The sequence below is a fragment of the Charadrius vociferus genome, unplaced genomic scaffold, assembly GCF_000708025.1.
Source record: "Charadrius vociferus isolate BGI_N301 unplaced genomic scaffold, ASM70802v2 scaffold261, whole genome shotgun sequence".
In the NCBI taxonomy this organism is placed as follows: domain Eukaryota; kingdom Metazoa; phylum Chordata; class Aves; order Charadriiformes; family Charadriidae; genus Charadrius; species Charadrius vociferus.
Window position 1 is genome coordinate 4,632,903 of NW_009646856.1, and position 9,791 is coordinate 4,642,693.

Below are 9,791 nucleotides of genomic sequence, written 5' to 3' on the forward strand. Positions count from 1 at the left end.
GGGGGGGGAGAAAGAAAAACAAAAAAAAAAAAGAAAAAGAGTGTGTCCCCATGCTGTCCTGATGGTAACTTGAAAAGATCTACAGGAGGACCACGGGACGGCTTAGTAATCGGTTCTGCCTAAACTGCTGCTGGGGGTTGGCTTGTTGTTTGGTTTTGGTGTTTGTTGGTGGGGTTGTGTTTTTTTTTTTTGGGGGGGGGGAGGCAATTCAGCCCAATATTACACATTTTTGACCCCCAAAATAGAAGCACAAAGTGAAAAAAAGAACACCTTTTCTAATTGTTTTCTAACTCTGATCACTGGATGCAAATGGCAACAGGGAAGGCTTAAGGGTTTTAAAGCTGCTGTGAACTTCTCTGAGTGCCCGTGACTGGTTTCCAAAGGCTTCCTCAGGTGTTCCCCTCCACCTGAGGGGGGGTGGTCAGGTTTGAAACAAAATGGTGGTTTCCGTCAGAGTCTGGGAACTACTGGTCTGATGATTATTCCCCCTAGTTAAAGATCTTACCTCTCGTGATCATTCTGAGAGTATTTACCCAAGCACTGTTCTTTTAATCATACTTAGGAAATTAAGTTAAACAAATCTTCCTTGATAAGTTAAACAGCTCACCAATCAGCTCACAAGAGCTCTAATTATAAATAAATATAGTGCAACAAACTCACTAGTACATTGTTTAAAAACTCTAAACTAACCCCAGAGCAAAACAACAAGCCCTCAAACTGATGGAACCAATCCATCATAAATACCTCTTAACAAATGACAATTAAAAAAAAAAAAAAAAGAAGCTAGAAAATTCCATTATAAATTTCATGCACTCTTAGAGATGACTGTGCAGGTGTTACTGGGGGGAACAGAACAGCAGAGAAGCAGGAACTAGTGAAAGAGTGGGAAATCCCTAACATAGCACTGGCAAACAATTCATGAAAGCTGGGGACCAGCCTGAACTGAAGGGGATCTCCCACTTGGTGGACAAGGGGCAAATGTTCTGTAAGAAATAAATACTCATTATATGTTATATTCAGTAAGCGTTTCTTATTTGACAGTAACAAACGTTAATCAACTGTAGAAGCTGAAAGAGTTTTCAGTTACTGCAGATGCTATTACAATGGGACCACTGATGGACAGGGAGCACTAGCATTTAAACTACTGCATCACGATGAATCCCTCAGGGAAGGCTTCAGCAAAACAGCTTTAACTTCCAAGATTGGTGGCATATTTTTCAGAAGGAGAAAAATGAGTAGACACAGCCTTCACGGCTCTTACAAGGCATGAAAAATGAAAATCAGCTGGTGTGTGCAGAGCTTTTAAGATGCAGTACCTGGATAGCTGAGGCTAAAAGAGAGGAATCTGACCGCTGTTGTAAACTTAAATATGAGAGAACACTTATTTCTAAGAATGGTCAGATTTGTACTGGTTGATAATGATTTACAAATTAGTTCTTTCATATTTGGCATCCTTTACTTGACTATTGCAGCAATTAACTAATTACCATGACAGATAAAAGGACTCATGACGAGTACAGGAACTTGCTTTTTATTTTGCCATATCCACCTTATTTTGCACAGTAGCTTCGTAAGTATTATATATATATATTAGTTATCAGAGATAAATATAAGATACAAAAATATCAGTAAATGTGAGATTGAAGTATAAGATACAAGAAAAGGGTCAAATACTCTGAACAAATAATAACAAGTTATAAAGGTTGTTAATAGCAACCACCAGTTTGCCTAACACCTGTAATTATTTTTATTACTCTCTACTAGCTAAGATTCTTGAGGTCTTTCTAAGAGGCTCTCAAAATTCCCTGATTTGGAGCACCCCATGATTTCGGGCAGAGAAAACTACCCCAGCCTTGTGAAGTGGCTTTTCTCTGTCCTTGACATTCCATTCAGTTCTTACCAAATGTTAAATATCACCGTTTACGTTTTCTCAGCTGCATTCCGTACTATAATTTTTGGTAGAGGGCCAGAACACGAAGTAGAATACAAAACCCACTAAAGGTTGGATTCATATTACTGCAGCTTTTATGTCAGAGCACATGATGAAACAAAACCGGAAGGGAAAGAAAGGGAAAGAGCTTCTGATGAGAAAATCCCATGCTGCTTGGACACTACAAGGAGCAGAAACCAGACAGAGATTTCCCCCCATATTCCTCCTTGCCAGACTCAGAATCTTTCAGGTAAAGCCTATTTCATGTATATATATATATATGTATATATACATACACACACACATCTACACACATGTCAAAGAGCACCTGAGGAGCTGATACAACCCGATTCACCCAGAGAAAGAGAGAAATGGGCCAGGCGCTCTCTGTCTGACGTGGTTCTAGTTTCCCTGCCGAGGCACTAGAGGCAGATGCTCTGCCAGGTTGGGGGTGAAAGAGAAGAAAGCCGGATCGTTTCCCTTAGCCTCACCCAAACCCCACCCTGTACTAAGTGGTGCCTCATGCCTCCGGAAAATAAAATTCTCCATCTCTGCCAATGTGGGCAGGTAACTGAGAAGATGGCAGTTTAGGCATTAGTACTGGAGTTGCAAGGTTAAGTCTGCGCTAATAAAGCCCCATGAGCTACTCTAGTAAAATACAATGTTTGATTGCTTATATACCCTCAGATTTCCTGTCCTTCATACAATTGCGTTTCTCCAGAGAACCCATCCCTTGTTCAGTGAACAGAACAAATGTAAAGGAGGGTGCCATTACGATACATAGAGAACCTTACACCTTAGATTTCTTAACTGTCTAGTCTTATGCTTTTAAAGATGTGCAAAATCTTTTTTACAGTTCATTAACAAAATCGGAGACCACAGCATATCACAAATTATAAACTATGATTTTATTCCCAAAGGAAACAGGATGCTTCTTTAGCTAGTATTAGAGTATTTCTTACCTACTAAGGGAAACGGCTACCAAAGTGCTCCTATTGACTGGGGTCAACTGGATGAAGTTATTAGTGGATAAAATACCTACAGCTGCTCTATTCTTTGGTGATCACATTGTCTAGCGTAGCCTACTAAACAGGAGTGGGTAGGTTTCCTAGTACTGAGGAGGTGACTGAGGTTACCTGGCTTGTCTAAGGTGACACAGTGAATCACACGCAGGTGCTGGACAGGAACCCACAGGTGTGGCTCAGTGGCAGTTTAAAACACCTGGAGGCAACGTTGCCACATTCCCACCCTCCCTCCTGTCCCCCACCTGCAGACTGCCACTGCTCCTTTATGACAACTTTGGTGCAGATCTGAACTGCCAGGTGAGACAGTTAAACTGGTAAGGGGTATTATACTAGGGAAAGACTTTTCTGGTAACATCACTTTGTGTACAGCTCGGGTCTCCAAATTGGTGAAGTGTGGCGTCAGACAAATGCCTGACCCAGCTCAACAAATGGAACAGGGATATGCAGGAGAGAGAGGCGACACCAGCTTAGACACCAGTTAAAATATTACCTAACAAGAACCTAAATCCCCATGCTCTCATCCTGAACACCTATCTGTCATAAATTATAGTAAGAAACCTTCCCACAGTAAATGCATTCTTGTATTTTAGAACTTGTGTGTTTTACAAGGATAAAACTATCTTACAGCTTCTGCTTTCATTTAAGTGTCTCTTACATATTAAGTGCAATTATTCTAAATAATTTTCATCACAGGAAAATATTCTGACCTTTGCATGCAGTGCAGCATTACAGTGATTTTTAATAGTCTACAAACATCTGCAGAAGTGTTAACCTCGGAATTTAAAGCTGTTAAGCAGTTACACTGATACATTCTTTACCAGAAATAATAGTAAAATTATTTAACAATATAAAGAATTGAAAATAAGAAGGGGCTGTTAGTTGTTTAACACTTGTTAGTATATTGGAAGGGTGGAGGAAGAAAGCATACATCTAAAAATGTTTTTTATTTGAGTGCACACATACTATCTTGACCTAAAGGACTGTGAAAGGCTTGCAGCTATTAGCAATGGTTATAGCAGTGAAAAGGTATTTGTATCTTCCCTTCCTGTTCTAAAAACATTATTTTTAAACACTGTGAATACAGCCATTAGCATAATGCTTAAAGAACTAATGTGCAGCGAAGAAAACGATAAATAATTACAGCAATTACATTATGATATGACACATCAAGTCTATATTGTCTAGGGCTTCAAATTACCAGTCACTGAGCTGTAAATAATATTGGAACTCTTTTTCTTCTTAATGGTAAATTCCCTCTTTTCATAGTTCTACTGCCAGCTAGAAACAGCAATACCAAGCAAATCTTTCACACTATAGATATTAATACCAAAAAATAAATTAATGATACTATCAAATACTGCGATATCTTCTGGGCGAGGATTAATGAGGTTTCAGGGGGCATTTAGTAAGATGGGAGCCTGTTTCCTTTATGGCCCACTCCTCCCTGATTTAATGGATCCATAGCTTGCATCTCCTTTGGCCCCCATTTTTGTTAGGATTGTATTCTTAACTGTACACAGGTACATCTACTTTGAGTATCATTCTTTTCAAGCGAGACAGAAAAGCAGTTAAGAAATAAGTGCACTATGTATAAACTAAAGATGTACATGTTTCATAGCCATCTCTGTCTCTTTCCATTTTCACTACCAACTTTTTTGAAATAGGGCATGTAGAAAAAGCCCATTGGTGAGTTACATTTCCTCTTTCTCTTGTGAGGACTCTCTAGATCTGTTTTTTCTTTGGTTTACCTTCAGTAATTTCCTCCCTCTATCACCTTTAACTCTTGCTTTTTAATTTCTCTTTTCCTCAACGGCCAACTCTCACAGTGGTATGTGGCCGTCATCTGCACGATTGCCTTCAAAAGTCTAAGTTTTGCTTCTTTGTTGACCTCTATTCTTCTAAATTCTTGATCATTTATCATGGCCTTCATTGCTATTCCTAATCTCCATTTGAACATCCAGTTCCTATGCGCGACCTAAATTAAAGCCTTGAGCTCATACTTTGTTTCTCTTTTGTTATGGCTTATATATATACTTTATATGCATATATAAAGTTATACATATGTAAGTTTTATGTAGGTATTATCTGAGAATCTATACTTGCTTCTTATTGTGTTCACCTACTGGTCAAATCTTTTATCAGTCAGTGAAATAATTAAGAACATCACCTACACCATTCATGACAAACTAATCAAATGACTTATTAGCCTCTACCTATCTTAATGCTCTCTCTAAAATCTTCCAGTGTTTCTTTGTTAATACGTTGAAGAGATAAGACAAAAGTATGCCTCCTTATCTTACACACATCGTAACCACCTCAACATTAGTTCTGCCATTTTTACAGGCGAGTTCTAGAGTGAGTGTTCAGTCACCCAACTAATTGCAGTGGGAAACCCATCGCAAACAGCCGTACTTTATGAATCACGAATTAAAACGATCCAATAGAATAAATAAATATGCAAGGAGAAAACAACTGCATTCGACATCTTAGTAACTTTGGTTATCACTTGATCTCCTCACCTCTTCTAAGTCTAAATTCCAACAGTTTTATTGGTATTTCTCATACCAATTTTGTATTAATCCTTTCCAGGAAAATGTTTGTGTGCATTTTAAATCTTTCCAGGCTATCTAGTGTATCATGCAAATGATAGTCAGCATAGAATATAATCAGTATTTAAATATACCTCTCAGCATTCCCAAATTACTTTAACAGTACATTTTCTCTGAGTTACTTTCAACCAAAATGAGAACGAGAATCAGGGCTCTGTTAGAAACACTATACAGACTTCAAAAAGCTGAGGTACATCTAACTGAGGTTTTATTCTTTCACCGTGCCCTTCACTGTTAATTTCAGAAAGTCTTAAAATTCAGAGTTTCACTGTACTCTCATATCCAAGCATGGTCTTATACCAATTTCACAGAGATAAGCAAACATTAATGGCTCAATTCAAGTTACACAAGTTTGTGACAGTCCCAAAACCACATTTTAGATTATAGCATTAGCTCTTTGCTTTCCGAAGAAACCATTTATCTCTAGGTAGCGACCAAATATTTTCAATGGGGTGCCCACAGTCAGACACCTAAATCCACATTATGATTATCAGAAGTGAGCAGCCGCTAAAATATCTACAAATCAGTAGTGCAGGCTGACTTTTAGGCATGCTGCTAAATTAGCTAAATTAACTTCTGTTAAAAGCTAGGGATTTTTTTTTGCTCAGAAGACCACTGTTTTCAGAAATCTGAACACCTAATGACAATGCTAAATGATACATTTTAAAGTATCCAAAATGTTAATCCATACAAATAGGAAAAATGTTACTAATTCTGTCATTAGACTGTTCTAGCTTGGGCAGCAGTACGAGTTGCATGGAAAGGTATCTTGCTTGTCTAAATCCCACTCGGAGTACTTACAAACATGGAATCACAAATGCTAAAAAGTTTCTCATTTTTCAACTCTTACTGAAGAGCTGAAAAGAGGCACAGGTATTAAGTAAGTCCTCAGGCAGAATACAACTCTAAGCAAACTAGAATATTCAACACAGCATAGTTTATTTGCACAGATAATCAACCAAGGCTTTTTCTGGTCTACAAAACAGGGTGCTGGCTTACTTGTGATAAGCCGTAGAGTACTATAACATGTTAGCTCACGCTCGGTGGCAACAGGTTTGTTTTCCAAGATTGTGTAATCCAAATTCCTTTTCTAAGAGATGATTTTGAGAAGCACTATTAAATGGAATAATTAATGAGAGCACAGAATACTGGAGAAGTAAACCTATTTTTTTTTTTTTTTTGCTTGTGGTAAGCATCAAATATTAAAAGTATAAATTTGTAAAGAACGAATATGATTTTAGGAATGGGAGTTTCTGCTAGTGCCTGGAGTTTCTGCTTACGTTACAATCAGGTCAGCGTACCCAGCTGTAGCACATGACAGAGATTTTAGGAACACAGTTAGGGTCACATTTACAATACAAATCGGGAATGTGTTGCAACTGCATTCTTTAATTTGATTGTAATGTAGATGACTGTAAGGCTAATTAAACATCATCTACTGTTCACAGGAGAAACCACCAGCTGTTGCTTAAGTACAGTTTAAAGACAGTTTTATACAAAACAGGTTATGACATGGTTTCACCAACCAACAAGGACTGAGATTTTTCCATGTTATAACAAGACTCTAGAATTACTTTAGCCTCAGTTTAAACACATTCAAAATATGTTTAATACAGGTCTTGCTAGCAAGGTGCTAAGAGCACAGTTCAAAATTCATTGCGCATAGCTTCAGATAAAACTGACATAATAAATATCTCCTGTATTTTAGCCCAGATAAAATCAGTTTTCCTCTGCTGATAGTTAACCATTTGGTCAAGCTGAATGGTATTGGGCTTTATTTTCACAAGGGTTTTGAGACCACATTTGGGCCTGTCAAATCCACAATTTGGAAAAAAGAAATTAAATAACATCTCTCTCCTATACAGTGCTTTCATCTGCAAATCAAAAAGCAGCTTCTTAAGATCACTATCATTATCTCAATTTTCAGAGAAGAAAACTAAGATACGGGGATGTGCTGCAACATGCCCAAGATCAGACTGAAGACTGGTAGCTAAGGTAACTGAGGTACAGTCCTATGTCAATAAGTTATTTCCCATCTACTCTACTATTTTGTAGAGCATCTTAATATAGTAATTCTGATGAAATTGTAGAAGGAACCAGTATTAAAATTAAATTATACCACAGCAGAGGGAATGTTTTTGAGGTAAATTCTGAAGTCATTGCAGCAAGTCAGTAAGGTCTCTAAATATAATTTAGAATTGTCACCTTTTCAGAAAAAAAAAAAATATAATGCTGTAACATGATTCCCTAGCAGCATAGAAAGATAATACATACTCTAGCCTACACATGATTGTCAGAAGATTAACCATCAAAGTTTTCTGGAGAAATTTGAACCAGCACAGGCATTTGGAACCAAATCGATGATTTGTATCATTTTAACATCCCATTTTTGAAGCAGCGTGAGGAACATTTCTAATACAGTTTTAATATTTTATGAAAACACTCCCCAAGTAGCAGATAGGAAATGTTGGGTTTAATCCCAGGGTCGTATATCCCTAGCAGCTCTTGGGGAACAAATATGTATATAAAGATTCCAGGTTTCAATGGTTCTAGACAGTGGTAGTAGCACCGACACAACAGATTTCCTTATGGAAGACTCTTTGTAGTAACTGGCTATAATCTCTGGGAAGCTTGGTATTTCCAAAGCACCTACTGCTGCAGTCTCTGAAAGTCTAATACAGACATTAATCATTGCATTAAGTAATCTCATGAAAAAGGAATGGCCTGCACCATTCTCAGTTTCAGGATCTTCTCTTGATTGGGTAAGTTTGAAATACATTTCATTTTGCAGAGTTTGTTGAGCTGACCTTTTAGTAAAAGCTCTTGCTGACAAGTCATCTGATTTTATTTATTCTAGCTGGTTTTATTTCTTCTAGGGGACCTCGTCCTGCGGGTAACCAATACATAAAATCTCCCCTCCAAATCTTCCCATCTGTCAGCATGTTTATGCTTCTTGCAACATTATTTCATTTGCATTTATGGTCATTAAATAAGTTTACTTCAGATGCAGAGAGACCTGTGAAAGTGAAAGTGACCAGCTGCAAAACAGGAATTGGACTAAAAGACTTCAGGTAGCCAGCACACCCCTTGAGACACAAATGCAAAAATCAGTATTTATTGTCTTAAACCCAACATCCTTACACCTGCCCCAGCATGGGGAGAACCTGGCAGGAACCAAACAAGTAAGACCCTAGTTTTGATGCATGCTACCCTCTCATGCAGCTTCCCACTCAGGAGGGGAAAGCCATTTTCTGGCATAAAGCTGAACTTCATAAATTCAGAGTACAGCGACTCTGTGATCCATCTTATCATCTCATTCTGACACCTGATGTTTCTACCAGAGTGTTATTCAAAGCTCTGTATCTACACGTGGTCAAGTATAATTCAAGTTAAAATCTTAAACGGTGTCACTTCTCAGTCCCTCAGTGTAGCCATATGTAAAATGGGGATAATTACTTACTTCATTAAGGTGTGGTGTTTGTAAAAATGTTTTGAGAGTCTCAGATGAAAAGAACTTTCTTTGCAAAATGTAATTATCATATTATTATGCCAGAGGTAAGGCATAGGCCTGTGATTCCACATACAGTATTTAAATACAATTACTTATCTATCAAAATCAAGAATCTGTGCTATTTCTCTCTCTCTCAGCTCCTGATCCTCTTACCATTAATAATCTGAGTAATCCTGACTCCAACGAATCTGCTCACATACTCCTTCAGTAAGGTGTACAAGCAGCAAAAAAGCACAGCAACTCAAAAATACCATCAGTTCTCATTTATCACTATTTTTCATACTTTCCCCTGTTTGTAAGGGTCCTTAAGTTCTGGCATCACAGTTTCAGAGGGATACCTGCCTTTGACATTTCTGCAGGTGCCTACTGCTACCAGAAGTATTTGTATACACTTTTTGGAATGTGGATAATTTTAAGTAAATGTAGTCTAAGGCAAAAATAATCTTTCAAATTGTCCATCAGCTATGACACGCAAGAGCATCTACGCATCATTTCTAATATTCACACTGTTCTTGAGCCTACTTGGTCTGGTGCGATCCATTCAACACCTCTTGGTAGCCTCAACCTTCCCAACAGTACTCCTCGATTTCTACAGCGTGGTGCACGCTCTGCCCCTTCTCTCTCTTACCGCAGACATCAGAAGGGCTTTCCCACATCCGCCAAGCACCAAGCGTCCTGGGCACTTCATGTAGGTACCAACCACCACATTTCAAACC